Source organism: Anomaloglossus baeobatrachus, chromosome 7 (genome assembly GCF_048569485.1).
Source record: "Anomaloglossus baeobatrachus isolate aAnoBae1 chromosome 7, aAnoBae1.hap1, whole genome shotgun sequence".
Taxonomy (NCBI): Eukaryota; Metazoa; Chordata; class Amphibia; order Anura; family Aromobatidae; genus Anomaloglossus; species Anomaloglossus baeobatrachus.
In genome coordinates, this window is record NC_134359.1 from 11650296 (window position 1) to 11668353 (window position 18058).

General features: G+C 50.3%; 1 protein-coding gene across 1 annotated transcript in view; it reads left to right on the forward strand.

Moving 5' to 3' along the window:
- Nucleotides 1-18058, forward strand: part of CNTNAP5 (contactin associated protein family member 5) — a 356337-nt gene that overhangs the window by 28012 nt on the left and 310267 nt on the right. The window lies entirely within an intron of this gene.

Here is an 18058-nt window from a genome sequence, read left to right on the forward strand (position 1 = left end):
GTCCACATCCTGTGTGTTATATTTACCAAACTTCCCTGGTGTGCACATGGGACATGGGGGGTGGGGGGGGGAATTGATCCCACTGTCCTGCTTGCAATGTTTTTAAATATCAAGAGTCTTGGTTTGCACACCAATACTTTCCTGGTGTTCAAACACACTATGGGGAACTTGATGCCACTGCCACTGTCCTGCTGTGTGCCTGAAAGTTTTTTAATCTCAAGACTCCAAAATGGGTCTCCAAATTGTCTTTTTGTCTGTATTGCCAGGGTTCTGGGAGTGAGAGGCATATGCCTGTTTGTCATGCATCTCTTGATTTTTAAAATGAAACTGCCAGGCCCCATCCTGTGTGTTGCATGGACCATAATTCCCTGCTGTGCAAACACACTATGGGGAAATGGGGGGGGGGGCGGGACGACAATTGATGCCACTGTCCTGCTGTCTGCCTGAATGGTTTTTAAATATCAAGACTCCAAGATAGATCTCCAAGTTGTCTTGCCTGTACTGGCAGGGGTATGGGAGCACCAGCCCTACACCTGTCTCTCATCCACCTCTATAATTCTTCTGTCAATAGCCTAGGAATCTAATTGCTAGGCTAAAACAGTGGGGCTGCATTGTAAAATGTATTTTTGCTGTTATGAAAGCTTTTCGTCCACCCTAAAGGTGTTTTCTCTGCCTTTCGTTTCGCCTCCCATTGAATCCAATGGGGTTTTAAAAGGTTCAGAGTTCGGTTCGGCGATTTTAGCGTTTGTTTGGTAAGGTTGGTGAACCGAAATTTGAAAGATTCGCTCATCTCTAATCTCTTCGTGGACTTTAATATATCATGAAGGTCATCGTGGAGAATCCTCCAAGCTCTGGAAATTGTAGGAATAAATGTAAAACCATTGTAATGGAAATGTCACTATTGGATTTAGCAATTTCATGTTTGCACTTAAATCTCCAGAGTCCGGGAGACAATGAGGCGTCTTTATTTCCCGGCCTCGCCGTCTCACAGATTGTTGCGTTTCCGCATCAGCGGTTACACTTATTAATGAGCGTCTCTATGGGACAGTGTCAATCGCCATTTATATTACTGTGCACATAGTCATTTTAAGCACAATGGCTGAAACAATTACATTGTGATGAATGATACATCTTTGCTTGTGTCGTCTATCCATCGGTTCAGGCGGATCCAGCTGATGGCTTCACTGTGTGCTCATCTGTGTCTGCGGTGTGTCTGCAGACCAGCGGCCGGCCCAGGTATGAACCTCATCATATCAGGAAGGGTCGTCGCTGGATAATGGACAGGTCTCCACGTGCTATACGCTCCTCTGTATCCACCGTGCAGAGAGTTGCCTTTTCTACAGATATCATGTTCTTCCTTCCTCCTCATTGCTTTTATTTCTTGGATCTCCCCATCATAAAAATCAGATCCTGATTTCTTGGTTTCCGTCAGTACGATCTTCATGTTTCATAATTAGTTGCACAGACAGGCTCGGGCATCGACCAGCTGTGTGCTCATTAATGGTCAGGCTAGCAAGAGTTAACCTCTGCTAGCCTGCTGGTTACCTCTGGGATCATGTGTTTTTCTAAACCTATCACAGTTACTCCCCGCCTTTTTAAGATAGTGGAATCTGTCTTCCCATGCCAACTATAGTCTTATGCTGTGTTGGTCTGTGTGATGTTGTGTCCCATCAGGACACAGTATGGCAGTATTAAAAGTCTTAATGATAGAGAGAAGCAGACATGTCAGAGAAGCAAAGCAGAAATCATCTTAGAGCGCAGTACAACCTGAATCTCTCCACGGAAATACATAGATTAATGCCCAGACCACTTCGGATCATCTAGAGCCGATACATGAAGCAGAGCTGAATACTGACAACGTGATCCACAAGTCGGGCTGTTGTGCAAAATATAGAGAAAACAAGACCTGGAATCTCATTACCTTGTGTTATTCACAACACAACACAGGACACAGATCAGAAACTGAACCTTGAGCATTTTTCTATTTCTATGAAAAAATTACTTACTTGGAGATTGATGGCAGTGGCACATCTCAAAAATGTGGGGTGGTTAATAAAAAGCTGGAAAATTAAGTGGTAATAATGAAAAACAGCTGGAGGGTCCATTTATAATAAGAGCACATGATGTGGCGCCCTGGACCAGCCAGGGGCCACAGAGCACAACACCCTACACACCCCACACTCCCGGTCAGGCACACCGAAGTCAGACACAAACCCTTGTTGCCTTCCTCCAGGGGCTGATGATCACACCAGGGGGTGGGCCAGGCGGTTGGTCCCGCCCGCCGAGGAGTTCACAGTCCTGGAGGCGGGAAAAACAGACAGTTAAGCTAGGGAAGTGAAAGTGGAAGGAGGGAAGTAGTAAAGGAGCAGACTGAAGTTGGTCCGGGTGTGTGGCCCGGACGGATCAGCAAAGTTGGCAGATGGTGGTGACCATCTGCAGGAGTGGCCTATCGGAGTCTACCGTAAGGACCGTGGACGGGCGGTGGCCCGGCGGTACCGGACCAGTACGCAAGGAGAAGCCAGCACCATCTGGCAGGGGCTTACGGACCCCGGCAAGGCTAGGAGTCGCCGTGAATTTGCCGAATTCATTAGTGAAGGGAACCTCCTGGGTTTCCCAACAGCCAAGTCCCAACAGAAGGCAACAGTCCAACCAGGAGAGGGAGACACCACCACGGCAACCATTTCTCAGGGCCAGCGCCTGCGGGCAAAAAGGGGCTCCTCCAGCCCATATCCAAGCTGGGGAGCGGGTTACCGGTGGGAACCCATCGGAACCATCTACCGTATATAGGTGCAGGGAAAGGCAGTCACCACCAACCTGCCGGGAGAAACAACACCGCAGCCGTCTGTGGGACCCGTCCATCCAGCCGTGTGTTTTACCGAGAACTGTGTCCTCATCATTGGGCTGAGTGAGTACCACCGTGCCGTGCGGCACAGCACTGCCCCCGCGACCCTGAACCTCACCAGGCCCCGTAACCCGCCTGCCATTCATCCCTACCCCATCACCGGGCCCCGGGACAACCAACCTCCTACCCACGGAGGGGAGAACTAACAGCAAAGCTGCTCCCTGTCACCGCTCCCCGGATCCCCGTCCAGAACAGCGGTGGTGTCACCATTATCACCACAACCGTGGGTGGCGTCACGGACAATAAATCCCCACAATCAATCCCCTTTTAACTCACGGGCGAGGAACGCCGCTCGAGTCCCCGGGATCCGGCCCACCGCTCGAGCCACCACCGAGCAGCAGCAGCCGCAGCCGGACCCGAGCAGTGGAGAGCGCAGCATCCCCTCCTCCGCCCGCGACAATGACATTTGAATAAAAAGAGGCTGTAAGAAAGGCAGAGTCTCTCAGAAGCAAAGATGGTCGGACATAAGTGATCCGTGAATAACTGAGTCTAAAAATTGTAGCAGAATTTCACAAAAAAAGTTCTTCAACATAAAATTGCAATGACTGTGAATATTCACCGTATTCAGCACAAAATATCACCAATGATTCAGAGATTATGGAGAAACTCATGTGCACAAAAGAAGTGGAAAAATGTCCAACATTCAGCCTCGGTTGTGAATAAAATATGATTTTCAGATAATTGTTTCTGCACATTCCTAACTTTTCGGGAATTTTGGTTGTATTCCTTCAAACACACTTAAGGATGCTTTACAGGCTACGACATCGCTAGCGATCTCATTAGCGATGTGAAATTCTAGATTGCAAGTGCGATCTTTTGAGGTCGCACATAGGTCATTTTACGCACTTGCGATCTAGAATTTCACATCGCTAATGAAATCGCTAGCGATGTCGCAGCCTGTAAAGTATCCTTTAGATGTATTATATGTAACAGACTCAGCTCTGCTGCATCTAAATGTCATAAAGTGAACAGGTCCAGCATTATATTTGATACCTAACCTGTATGTGGACCAGTGAAGGGTCAGTGACTCTCATAGAGCCAATCTGTGGATGTTTCTGGTTACTGTGATTATATATATCTGATGGATGAACCTTACTGAGGGCGATGAACCCAGAAATGAAATGAGCGGCTGCGACAGATTCCATTCATGTGAAACTATAAGAAATGTGTTTGACAACTTGACATCGGGAGTGACTGTGCGTCATCTCAGCCCCAAGCTCCGGATGTGAATGAACAGGACTGTCACTTACAGAAATCCCCGCTGCACCAAATGTATCTGCAATCAGCGGCTCCGGGGCCGGCGCTGCCTGCATTGCTCCACGTGCAGATATTGCGGGGGTCTTCTGCTTCCATCTGCCCCCTGCATGATCCTGATTCAGGGACCGTAATAAACAGGTGACCGTACATAAAAACAACAGCTGTAAATGGAACAAAATCAGCAAGGGTTAATATTATGCTTTACACCGAGAGACCCCCAGGACCCTGAAAAGAGACCCTCCCTATCACATGTGAAGCCGAGAGCTGCGCAGATAATGCACGAAGGGCGCAGTATAGAAAATATAAAACAACGCTACTTGTAGCGTTTTTGAGCGGCATCTAAATACTGCAAGTAGCTGGATCCTGAATAAACAGCAAATGCATGTGAACGGTGGTATACTGATAGAGAGATCTGGCCAAACAGGATCCTTTTTCTCTCTCTCCTCTCTTTCTCTTTCTCTCTTTCTCTCCTCTTCCTCTCTCTTTCTCTCTCTCCTCTCTTCTCTCTCCTCTTCTCTCTCCTCTTCTCTCTCCTCTTCTCTCTCTTTCTCTCTCCTCTCCTCTTTCTCTCTCTTTCTCTCTCCTCTCACTTTCTCTCTTTCTCTCCTCTTCCTCTCTCTTTCTCTCTCTCTCTCTCTCTCTCTCTCCTCTCTTCTCTCTCTTTCTCCTCTTCTCTCTCCTCTTCTCTTTCTCTCTCCTCTTCTCTCTCCTCTTCTCCCTCCTCTCTCTCCTCTCTCTTCTCTCTCCTCTCTCCTCTCTCTTCTCTCTCTCTTCTCTCTCTCCTCTTCTCTCTCTCTCTCTCTCCTCTCTCTTCTCTCTCCTCTCTCTCCTCTCTCTTCTCTCTCCTCTCTCCTCTCTCTCCTCTTCTCTCTCCTCTCTCTTCTCTCTCCTCTTCTCCCTCCTCTCTCTCTCTCTCCTCTCTCTTTCTCTCTCCTCTCACTTTCTCTCTTTCTCTCCTCTCCTCTTTCTCTCTCCTCTCACTTTCTCTCCTCTTCCTCTCTTTCTCTCTCTCTCCTCTCTTCTCTCTCCTCTTCTCTCTCTCTTCTCTCTCCTCTCTTCTCTCTCTCTCCTCTCTCTCCTCTCTCTCCTCTCTCTCCTCTCTCTCTTCTCTCTCTCTCCTCTCTCTTCTCTCTCTTCTCTCTCTCCTCTCTCTCCTCTCTCTCCTCTCTCTTCTCTCTCTTCTCTCCTCTCTCTTCTCTCTCTTCTCTCTCTCCTCTCTCTCCTCTCTCTCCTCTCTCTCCTCTCTCTTCTCTCTCTTCTCTCTCTCCTCTCTTCTCTCTCCTCTCTCTCTCCTCTCTCTTCTCTCTCCTCTCTCTCTCCTCTCTTCTCTCTCTCTCTCTCTCTCTCTTTCTCTCTCTCCTCTCTTTCTCTCTTCTGTCTCTTCTCTTTCTCTCTTCTCTCTCTTCTCTTTCTCTCTCTCCTCTCTCTCTCTCCTTCTCCTCTCTCTCTCTCTCTCTCTCCTCTCTTCTCTCTCCTCTTCTCTCTCCTCTTCTCTCTCTCTTCTCTCTCCTCTCTCTCCTCCCTCTCTCCTCTCTCCTCTCTCTTCTCTCTTCTCTCCTCTTCTCTCCTCTCTCTTCTCTCTCTTCTCTCTCTCCTCTCTCTCTCCTCACTCTCTCCTCTCTCTCTCCTCTCTCTCTCTCCTCTCTCTCCTCTCTCTCTCTTCTCTCTCCTCTCTCTCTTTCTCTTTCTCCTCTCTTCTCTCTCTTCTCTTTCTCTCTCTCCTCTCTTCTCTTTCTCTCTCTCCTTCTCTCTCTCCTTCTCTCTCTCCTTTTCCTCTCTCTCTCTCTCTCTCTCTCTCTCTCTCTCTCTCTCTCCTCTCTTCTCTCTTCTCTCTTCCTCCTCTTCTCTCTCTCCTCTCTCCCTCTCTCAAATTCAAATATGCTTTATTGGCAGGACCAAATTACAATTAGTGTTGCCAAAGCAGGAGAAATACAGTAAGTGTGGTGGGAGGGGATCAGGGTTATGGGGAGTTGGGGGCACAATTTGGGCTCTGAAAGTCCATTTAGGGGTCTTAGGTTCCCCTCAGCTTATGACATGTGGTGACATATTGGGCGGCGATCTCCACCATTGATTCCTCTTCCCCCAGTAGGAAGCGGAGTTTCATGTCCTCGTCCATGGATGGAAAGTCCAGGGTATGATTGGTAAGTATCTGGAAGTGGGAGGCTCTCACTGCTGAGTATTTGTCGCAGTGCAGCAGGAAGTGCGCCTTGTCCTCCAGAGCCCCCTGCTGGCAGTGCTGGCACAGTCTGTTCTCCCGCGGCTTGTATGTCTGTCGGTGCTGCCCTGTTTCCACCTCTAGGCTGTGGGCACTCAGTCTGTACAGGCTCAGGGTCTGCCTGTCTTTGGGGTGGCGTAACCTTTGCAGATATGGGGCCAGAGTGTAGTCCCTCCGCAGTGACCGGTAGATGGTGAGTTTCTGGGAGTAGTCCCTCCGCCGTGACCGGTAGATGGTGAGTTTCTGGGAGTAGTCCCTCCGCAGTGACCGGTAGATGGTGAGTTTCTGGGAGTAGTCCCTCCGCAGTGACCGGTAGGTGGTGAGTTTCTGGGAGTAGTCCCTCCTCAGTGACCGGTAGATGCCGAGTTTCTGGGAGTTCTCTAATTCACTCTTCCAGTCCTCTATGTATTGCATCTTGCGGCTCTCTGAGATCTCTTTTATTTGGGCTTTTGTCAGGGTGTGTTGCTGACTTTGGCTGGACTGGCTGCCGGGGTTCCTGGCTTGCTCTGGGCTCCGGCTCAGCAGGGCTTTATGATGGTAGGAGCTGGGGTTGCTGTTCTGTATGTGTGCCTGGTGTGATAGCGCCCTCTTGTGTATAGTGAACCATAAGGGGGATTGGCCCAGCTCTGCCCGACAGGCTATGTTTGAGGTGCTGCGATGGACTTGGAGGAGATATTTACTCAGACTCTCACAGGTGGTTTGAGGTGGTACTGTTGTCTTCTGATGGCGTAGAAGGTTCTGCACGCTTTTCCTTTCAGGGCTTCTGCTGCTTGCTTGAGGCTCCCGTTATTGCTTAGCTCTAGATCTCTCACTCTCTCTCCCTCTCCCTCTCTTTCTCTCTCTCTCTCTCTCGTCGTCACGTTCAGTTCCCCTCACTCCCGAGCCCATGACTCCAATGCCTGCCCATAAACTTCAAGTGACAGGGTCCTGCAAAATAACACATGCGTTTCTCTTTGCATAAACAGGATCCGCTTTTGCAGCAAAAAACCGTTCATGACGCATGCTAAGAAACGTAGTGTGAAAGCCGCCTTACCCCGTCATTCCTCATAATACAAGGCAACAACTCATAAAGTGTAAAAAAAACTAACTGCTGCGCATACATTCTCCAAAAATGGATCAGTCAACAGCCTCGCCATGTATTAACACTCATAGGAGTGAAACGGGGGCAGAAAGTGGGGTCCGCAGTGAAGGGGAAACGCGAGGACACAACAGAAGGAAGACAGAGCTGCGTTATTTATTTCTATCTGTTGTATCATTTTCTATTTGTTACAATATATCGATTATTACCTGATCCTGCTGCAGCAATATCTGTGTCCTCTGCCGGCGCTGCGCTTACTCTGTGGGTGAGGCTGACAAAGAAAGCGGCAATGTTTACTGGGAAATGCAGGTGAAATCCATCCAAGTGCATTGGTGTGGCTGAGACTTGTGGTGGTGCACATGTACAGTCTTATGAAAAAGTTTGTGCACCCCTATTAATGTTACCCTTTTTTCTTTATAACAATTTGGGTTTTTGCTATTTCAGTTTCCTATATCTAATAACTGATGGACTGAGTAATATTTCTGGATTGAAATGAGGTTTATTGTACTAACAGAAAATGTGCAATCCGCATTTAAACAAAATTTGACCGGTGCAAAAGTATGGGCACCCTTATCAATTTCTTGATTTGAACCCTCCTAACTACTTTTTACTGACTTACTAAAGCACTAAATTGGTTTTGTAACCTCATTGAGCTTTGAACTTCATAGGCAGGTGTATCCAATCATGAGAAAAGGTATTTAAGGTGGCCACTTGCAAGTAGTTCTCCTATTTGAATCTCCTATGAAGAGTGGCATCATGGGCTCCTCAAAACAACTCTCAAATGATCTAAAAACAAAGATTATTCAACATAGTTGTTCAGGGGAAGGTACAAAAAGTTGTCTCAGAGATTTAAACTGTCAGTTTCCACTGTGAGGAACATAGTAAGGAAATGGAAGAACACAGGTACAGTTCTTGTTAAGCCCAGAAGTGGCAGGCCAAGAAAAATATCAGAAAGGCAGAGAAGAAGAATGGTGAGAACAGTCAAGGACAATCCACAGACCACCTCCAAAGACCTGCAGTATCATCTTGCTGCAGATGGTGTCACTGTGCATCGGTCAACAATACAGCGCACGTTGCACAAGGAGACGCTGTATGGGAGAGTGATGCGAAAGAAGCCGTTTCTGCAAGCACGCCACAAACAGAGTCGCCTGAGGAATGCAAAAGCACATTTGGACAAGCCAGTTACATTTTGGAAGAAGGTCCTGTGGACTGATGAAGCAAAGATTGAGTTGTTTGGTCATACAAAAATGCATTATGCATGGAGGCAAAAAAACACGGCATTCCAAGAAATGCACTTTCTACCCACAGTAAAATTTGGTGGAGGTTCCATCATGCTTTGGGGCTGTGTGGCCAATGCCGGCACCGGGAATCTTGTTAAAGTTGAGGGTCGCATGGATTCAACTCAGTATCAGCAGATTCTTGACAATAATCTGCAGGAATCAGTGACAAAGTTGAAGTTACGCAGGGGATGGATATTTCAGCAAGACAATGATCCAAAACACCGCTCCAAATCTACTCAGGCATTCATGCAGAGGAACAATTACAATGTTCTGGAATGGCCATCCCAGTCCCCAGACCTGAATATCATTGAACATCTGTGGGATGATGTGAAGCGGCTGTCCATGCTCGGCGACCATCAAACTTAACTGAACTGGAATTGTTTTGCAAACAGGAATGGTCAAATCTACCTTCATCCAGGATCCAGGAACTCATTAAAAGCTACAGGAAGCGACTAGAGGCTGTGATTTCTGCAAAAGGAGGATCCACAAAATATTAATGTCACTTTTATGTTGAGGTGCCCATACTTATGCACCGTTCAAATTTTGTTTAAATGCGGATTGCACATTTTCTGTTAGTACAATAAACCTCATTTCAATCCAGAAATATTACTCAGTCCATCAGTTATTAGATATATGACACTGAAATAGCAAAAACCCAAATTGTTATAAAGAAAAAAGGTTAACATTAATAGGGGTGCACAAACTTTTTCATATGACTGTATTTAGCTCCTGGCTGTGACCTCTGGGGCAGCATCAAACCCTTTATAAACTCCGAGTCATCATCCGGGAGTTGTGAGTTATCAGTGGGGTATAATCCTGCTTTGTTGCTCCTTTTACCTTGTTCTGCTGTTTTAGACCCTCTGCCGACCCTGGACAGACTCAACCCTCCAATTTTCTGACAATTCTTCCCTTGATCACATTCTTTGGTTCTGTCCTCAGCAATCTCCTGACCTTGCCGCTCTTCCTGATTCTGTTTAGTTCTTGCCCTCTCTGGCTGTGACCTTTCTATAACAGCTCGCTCCACCGGCCAGCAGCTACTCCATTGATACAACCCAAGGGGCCCGCTTGTAAGTCCAGATTCCATTTTAGAGGTTAAAGGTTGAAGGCCGAGGAAACTCTGCGACCTGCTAAGCAAAATGCTGCCCAAAATCCATCCAGACAGTTTAGATCACAAATATCTTGAAAATGATGATCTCAATTATGAAGACCTTGAACAAAGTATGTTATAAAGTTGCAGCACTAAACTGAATGTCATCCCTAAATTACTTAATTAGGTCAAACATTTTGTGAATATTATTTCCTTATATAAATATGTATCAATTACATTATATTTATGGTGAATGAGCTTTACCTTCCTTACACAGAGCTCCTCAGATGTAGATATTCTGGACACCTCTAGCCACCACTAGGGGGAGCACAATGCACGGTTCTGCCTCTATAATTTCACTAAACCTCATGATTTAATACAGATGTCAGAAATCAAAGCTCTAACCACTATAAAGATGGAAATAGGAAACAACCAGCACAGAATGAAGACCCATAATATGATAAAAGACATAAAACCCTGACATTTCATCTTCGCTTCACTTACACCAGATCAGTGCTGCATTTCTGAGTATTTCTCAGTGGTGTTCTTAGTTATGTTCTGTTATTTTACATTATGTACATTGTATCATGTTATTAATGTTCCTTTAATCCTTTACCTACAAGTGTCATCCGTGTGCAGGCGCAGCCGGCGTCCCTCGCAGCCCGGCGTCCCTCGCAGCCCGGTGTCCCCCGCAGCCCGGCGTCCCCCGCAGCCCGGCGTCCCCCGCAGCCCGGCATCCCCCGCAGCCCGGCGTCCCCCGCAGCCCGGCGTCCCCCGCAGCCCGGCGTCCCCCACAGCCGCCTTCCATGTGATTCTGGAACAGACACTAATAAGACGAGGTCGTCTGTCACCTCCCCAAAGGCTCCTTATGTCTAAAAATACCTTCACATTAGGATCCTCACTTAGTGGAGAAGAACAATAAAATGTCTCTGAACTGGAAAAGTGACAGATCCCCCTGAAACCAGACAATAAATCCTCGGTGACTTGTTATATCCAGCCAGCAACAGCGAAAAATAGACCATTCTGCGTATGTGGCACAGCACGCCCGCGCCTCCTCTCACAGCCACAGAATGGATTTTTACATCTTTAACATTATTTGATACCTGAAGAAACACGAGGTTGTGTCTGACGGTCGCTGTGATACATGGAGCCCGTCCTGTGCAGAGGGAAGTGTTACTGTATTCTCTGGGCGTAAACAAAATATAGGTACAAATTATAAACACAAAAGTGACGACAAATAGTGACATCTGATCACTGACCAATGCCCGCACCCGTCTGCCACTATACTGGAGCCATTAGCGCTAATCATCCCGGGGTTTCCAAACTCATCACCTCAAAATACAGTGAAGACAGATACACTGGAGGACGCAGACACAGGGGCCCCTGTGAGGAGCAGTATATGGGCCCCTGTGAGGAGCAGTATATGGGCCCCTGTGAGGTGCAGTATATGGGCCCCTGTGAGGAGCAGTATATGGCCCCTGTGAGGAGCAGTATATGGACCCCTGTGAGGAGCAGTATATGGGCCCCTGTGAGGAGCAGTATATGGGCCCCTGTGAGGTGCAGTATATGGGCCCCTGTGAAGAGCAGTATATGGGCCCCTGTGAGGAGCAGTATATGGGCCCCTGTGAAGAGCAGTATATGGGCCCCTGTGAGGAGCAATATATGGGCCCCTGTGAGGTGCAGTATATGGGCCCCTGTGAGGAGCAGTATATGGGCCCCTGTGAGGAGCAGTATATGGACCCCTGTGAGGAGCAGTATATGGCCCCCTGTGAAGAGCAGTATATGGGCCCCTGTGAGGAGCAGTATATGGGCCCCTGTGAAGAGCAGTATATGGGCCCCTGTGAGGAGCAGTATATGGACCCCTGTGAGGAGCAGTATATGGCCCCCTGTGAAGAGCAGTATATGGGCCCCTGTGAGGAGCAATATATGGGCCCCTGTGAGGAGCAGTATATGGGCCCCTGTGAGGAGCAGTATATGGGCCCCTGTGAGGTGCAGTATATGGGCCCCTGTGAGGAGCAGTATATGGGCCCCTGTGAGGAGCAGTATATGGGCCCCTGTGAGGTGCAGTATATGGGCCCCTGTGAGGAGCAGTATATGGGCCCCTGTGAGGAGCAGTATATGGGCCCCTGTGAGGAGCAATATATGGGCCCCTGTGAGGTGCAGTATATGGGCCCCTGTGAGGAGCAGTATATGGGCCCCTGTGAGGAGCAGTATATGGGCCCCTGTGAGGAGCAGTATATGGGCCCCTGTGAGGAGCAATATATGGGCCCCTGTGAGGAGCAGTATATGGGCCCCTGTGAGGAGCAGTATATGGGCCCCTGTAAAGAGCAGTATATGGACCCCTGTGAGGAGCAATATATGGGCCCCTGTGAGGAGCAATATATGGGCCCCTGTGAGGAGCAGTATATGGGCCCCTGTGAAGAGCAGTATATGGGCCCCTGTGAGGAGCAGTATATGGGCCCCTGTGAGGAGCAATATATGGGCCCCTGTGAGGAGCAGTATATGGGCCCCTGTGAAGAGCAGTATATGGGCCCCTGTGAGGAGCAGTATATGGACCCCTGTGAGGAGCAATATATGGGCCCCTGTGAGGAGCAATATATGGGCCCCTGTGAGGAGCAGTATATGGGCCCCTGTGAAGAGCAGTATATGGGCCCCTGTGAGGAGCAGTATATGGGCCCCTGTGAGGAGCAATATATGGGCCCCTGTGAGGAGCAGTATATGGGCCCCTGTGAAGAGCAGTATATGGGCCCCTGTGAGGAGCAGTATATGGGCCCCTGTGAGGAGCAATATATGGGCCCCTGTGAGGAGCAGTATATGGGCCCCTGTGAAGAGCAGTATATGGGCCCCTGTGAGGAGCAGTATATGGGCCCCTGTGAGGAGCAATATATGGGCCCCTGTGAGGAGCAGTATATGGGCCCCTGTGAAGAGCAGTATATGGGCCCCTGTGAGGTGCAGTATATGGGCCCCTGTGAGGAGCAGTATATGGGCCCCTGTGAGGAGCAGTATATGGGCCCCTGTAAAGAGCAGTATATGGGCCCCTGTGAAGAGCAGTATATGGGCCCCTGTGAGGAGCAGTAAATGGGCCCCTGTGAGGAGCAGTATATGGACCCCTGTGAAGAGCAGTATATGGGCCCCTGTGAGGAGCAGTATATGGGCCCCTGTGAGGAGCAGTATATGGGCCCCTGTGAGGAGCAGTATATGGACCCCTGTGAGGAGCAGTATATGGGCCCCTGTGAGGAGCAGTATATGGGCCCCTGTGAGGAGCAATATATGGGCCCCTGTGAGGAGCAGTATATGGGCCCCTGTGAAGAGCAGTATATGGACCCCTGTGAGGAGCAGTATATGGGCCCCTGTGAGGAGCAATATATGGGCCCCTGTGAGGAGCAGTATATGGGCCCCTGTGAAGAGCAGTATATGGGCCCCTGTGAGGTGCAGTATATGGGCCCCTGTGAGGAGCAGTATATGGGCCCCTGTGAGGAGCAGTATATGGGCCCCTGTGAGGAGCAGTATATGGGCCCCTGTAAAGAGCAGTATATGGGCCCCTGTGAAGAGCAGTATATGGGCCCCTGTGAAGAGCAGTATATGGGCCCCTGTGAGGAGCAGTATATGGGCCCCTGTGAAGAGCAGTATATGGGCCCTGTGAGGAGCAGTATATTGGCCCCTGTGAAGAGCAGTATATGGGCTCATGTGAAGAGCAGTATATGGGCCCCTGTGAGGAGCAATATATGGTCCCCTGTGAAGAGCAGTATATGGGCCCCTGTGAGGAGCAATATATGGGCCCCTGTGAAGAGCAGTATATGGGCCCCTGTGAAGAGCAGTATATGGGCCCCTGTGAGGAGCAATATATGGGCCCCTGTGAAGAGCAGTATATGGGCCCCTGTGAGGAGCAGTATATGGGCCCCTGTGAGGAGCAGTATATGGGCCCCTGTGAAGAGCAGTATATGGACCCCTGTGAGGAGCAGTATATGGGCCCCTGTGAAGAGCAGTATATGGGCCCTGTGAAGAGCAGTATATGGACCCCTGTGAGGAGCAATATATGGACCCCTGTGAGGTGCAGTATATGGACCCCTGTGAAGAGCAGTATATGGGCCCCTGTGAGGAGCAATATATGGACCCCTGTGAGGTGCAGTATATGGACCCCTGTGAAGAGCAGTATATGGACCCCTGTGAGGAGCAGTATATGGACCCCTGTGAAGAGCAGTATATGGACCCCTGTGAGGTGCAGTATATGGACCCCTGTGAAGAGCAGTATATGGGCCCCTGCGAAGAGCAGTATATGGGCCCCTGTGAGGAGCAATATATGGGCCCCTGTGAAGAGCAGTATATGGGCCCCTGTGAAGAGCAGTATGTGGGCCCCTGTGAAGAGCAGTATGTGGGCCCCTGTGAGGAGCAGTATATGGGCCCCTGTGAGGAGCAGTATATGGGCCCCTGCGAAGAGCAGTATATGGGCCCCTGTGAAGAGCAGTATATGGGCCCCTGTGAAGAGCAATATATGGGCCCCTGTGAAGAGCAGTATATGGGCCCCTGTGAAGAGCAGTATATGGGCCCCTGTGAGGAGCAGTATATGGGCCCCTGTGAAGAGCAGTATGTGGGCCCCTGTGAAGAGCAGTATGTGGGCCCCTGTGAGGAGCAGTATATGGGCCCCTGTGAGGAGCAGTATATGGGCCCCTGTGAAGAGCAGTATATGGGCCCCTGTGAAGAGCAGTATATGGGCCCCTGTGAGGAGCAGTATATGGGCCCCTGTGAAGAGCAGTATATGGGCCCCTGTGAGGAGCAGTATATGGACCCCTGTGAGGAGCAGTATATGGACCCCTGTGAAGAGCAGTATATGGGCCCCTGTGAAGAGCAGTATATGGGCCCCTGTGAAGAGCAGTATATGGACCCCTGTGAGGAGCAGTATATGGACCCCTGTGAAGAGCAGTATATGGGCCCCTGTGAAGAGCAGTATATGGGCCCCTGTGAGGAGCAGTATATGGACCCCTGTGAGGAACAGTATATGGACCCCTGTGAAGAGCAGTATATGGGCCCCTGTGAAGAGCAGTATATGGACCCCTGTGAAGAGCAGTATATGGGCCCCTGTGAAGAGCAGTATATGGACCCCTGTGAGGAGCAGTATATGGACCCCTGTGAAGAGCAGTATATGGGCCCCTGTGAAGAGCAGTATATGGGCCCCTGTGAGGAGCAGTATATGGACCCCTGTGAGGAGCAGTATATGGACTCCTGTGAAGAGCAGTATATGGGCCCCTGTGAAGAGCAGTATATGGACCCCTGTGAGGAGCAGTATATGGACCCCTGTGAAGAGCAGTATATGGGCCCCTGTGAAGAGCAGTATATGGGCCCCTGTGAGGAGCAGTATATGGGCCCCTGTGAGGAGCAGTATATGGGCCCCTGTGAAGAGCAGTATATGGGCCCCTGTGAGGAACAGTATATGGGCCCCTGTGAAGAGCAGTATATGGACCCCTGTGAGGAGCAATATATGGACCCCTGTGAGGAGCAGTATATGGGCCCCTGTGAAGAGCAGTATATGGGCCCCTGTGAGGAGCAGTATATGGGCCCCTGTGAAGAGCAGTATATGGGCCCCTGTGAGGAGCAGTATATGGGCCCCTGTGAAGAGCAGTATATGGGCCCCTGTGAGGAGCAGTATATGGATCCCTGTGAGGAGCAGTATATGGACCCCTGTGAGGAGCAGTATATGGGCCCCTGTGAAGAGCAGTATATGGACCCCTGTGAGGAGCAGTATATGGGCCCCTGTGAAGAGCAGTATATGGGCCCCTGTGAAGAGCAGTATATGGACCCCTGTGAGGAGCAGTATATGGGCCCCTGTGAAGAGCAGTATATGGGCCCCTGTGAAGAGCAGTATATGGACCCCTGTGAAGAGACGTATATGGGCCCCTGTGAGGAGCAGTATATGGGCCCCTGTGAGGAGCAGTATATGGACCCCTGTGAGGAGCAGTATATGGGCCCCTGTGAGGAGCAGTATATGGGCCCCTGTGAAGAGCAGTATATGGGCCCCTGTGAGGAGCAGTATATGGACCCCTGTGAGGAGCAGTATATGGACCCCTGTGAGGAGCAGTATATGGGCCCCTGTGAAGAGCAGTATATGGACCCCTGTGAGGAGCAGTATATGGACCCCTGTGAGGAGCAGTATATGGACCCCTGTGAGGAGCAGTATATGGGCCCCTGTGAAGAGCAGTATATGGACCCCTGTGAGGAGCAGTATATGGACCCCTGTGAAGAGCAGTATATGGACCCCTGTGAAGAGACGTATATGGGCCCCTGTGAGGAGCAGTATATGGGCCCCTGTGAGGAGCAGTATATGGACCCCTGTGAGGAGCAGTATATGGGCCCCTGTGAGGAGCAGTATATGGGCCCCTGTGAAGAGCAGTATATGGGCCCCTGTGAGGAGCAGTATATGGACCCCTGTGAGGAGCAGTATATGGACCCCTGTGAGGAGCAGTATATGGGCCCCTGTGAAGAGCAGTATATGGACCCCTGTGAGGAGCAGTATATGGACCCCTGTGAGGAGCAGTATATGGGCCCCTGTGAGGAGCAGTATATGGGCCCCTGTGAGGAGCAGTATATGGACCCCTGTGAGGAGCAGTATATGGGCCCTTTGCCATGCAATAGTGCACTATTCCTCCTGCTTTACAGCTGGATGTGGCCCCCTGACCTCCCGGGCCCGTGTGGGCTGCACAGATTGCACCAATGGTATTTCGGCCCCTGGACTGAGATATGAATGGGATAGGGGCTGCAGGGACAAAAGTGACCCAACCATAACTGTGAAAGAGCAATGCATGACTGTATGGGATGGGTTCACACTGCAGGAATCCCCCCTATACACTGTATACCTCTGCCGGAGGCCGCAGCATCGGGCGGTCACACCGATGTACAGCGGCTCTTTCTGCCACCTCAAATGGGATAACCCTTATTAGCAACACAATGTGAGGCTGCTGATGACATATTGTGAAACACTGTGACCAATGACAAACTCATCCCTGCACGGTCACACAATGCTCGCACCGCAGCGCAGCACAGCACAGCGCAGCGCAGCACAGCACAGCACAGCGCAGCACAGCACAGCGCAGCACAGCACAGCACAGCACAGCGCAGCGCAGCACAGCACAGCACAGCACAGCACAGCGCAGCACAGCACAGCGCAGCGCAGCACAGCGCAGCGCAGCGCAGCACAGCACAGCACAGCGCAGCGCAGCGCAGCACAGCACAGCGCAGCGCAGCACAGCACAGCACAGCGCAGCACAGCACAGCACAGCACAGCACAGCACAGCGCAGCGCAGCACAGCACAGCACAGCACAGCACAGCACAGCGCAGCACAGCACAGCACAGCACAGCACAGCACAGCGCAGCACAGCACAGCACAGCACAGCGCAGCACAGCACAGCACAGCACAGCGCAGCGCAGCACAGCACAGCACAGCACAGCACAGCGCAGCGCAGCACAGCACAGCACAGCGCAGCACAGCAGACGCGGACAGTGACAGGGTCTATAAAGAGTTTGGAAATAATTGCGCTAAATAAGCAAATAAAATAAGGAGAGAAATGAGCAGATCAGTGCAATACAATTAAAATAATCAGATTTACCTAAATTATTTTTTTTCTATTTGTGGAGCTGCAGCGACTGGAAAGATTCCGGCAAATTCTAATCAGATTCACTCATTACGAATTAATAATAATATTTTAACAGAAAGAGGAAACTGTGAAGATTGTAAATGGAAACAATGTGGCTTCTAGTTAATGTAACAGTCTTATCGGAGTTTGTGGCTTCTCCGTCCCCTCCTTTCCGTGCAGTGACCATGTTCCGTCCCCTCCTTTCCGTGCAGTGACCATGTTCCGTCACCTCCTTTCCGTGCAGTGACCATGTTCCGTCCCCTCCTTTCCGTGCAGTGACCATGTTCCGTCCCCTCCTTTCCGTGCAGTGATCATGTTCCGTCCCCTCCTTTCCGTGCAGTGACCATGTTCCGTCCCCTCCTTTCCGTGCAGTGACCATGTTCCGTCCCCTCCTTTCCGTGCAGTGACCATGTTCCGTCCCCTCCTTTCCGTGCAGTGACCATGTTCCGTCCCCTCCTTTCCGTGCAGTGACCATGTTCCGTCCCCTCCTTTCCGTGCAGTGACCATGTTCCGTCCCCTCCTTTCCGTGCAGTGACCATGTTCCGTCCCCTCCTTTCCGTGCAGTGATCATGTTCCGTCCCCTCCTTTCCGTGCAGTGACCATGTTCCGTCCC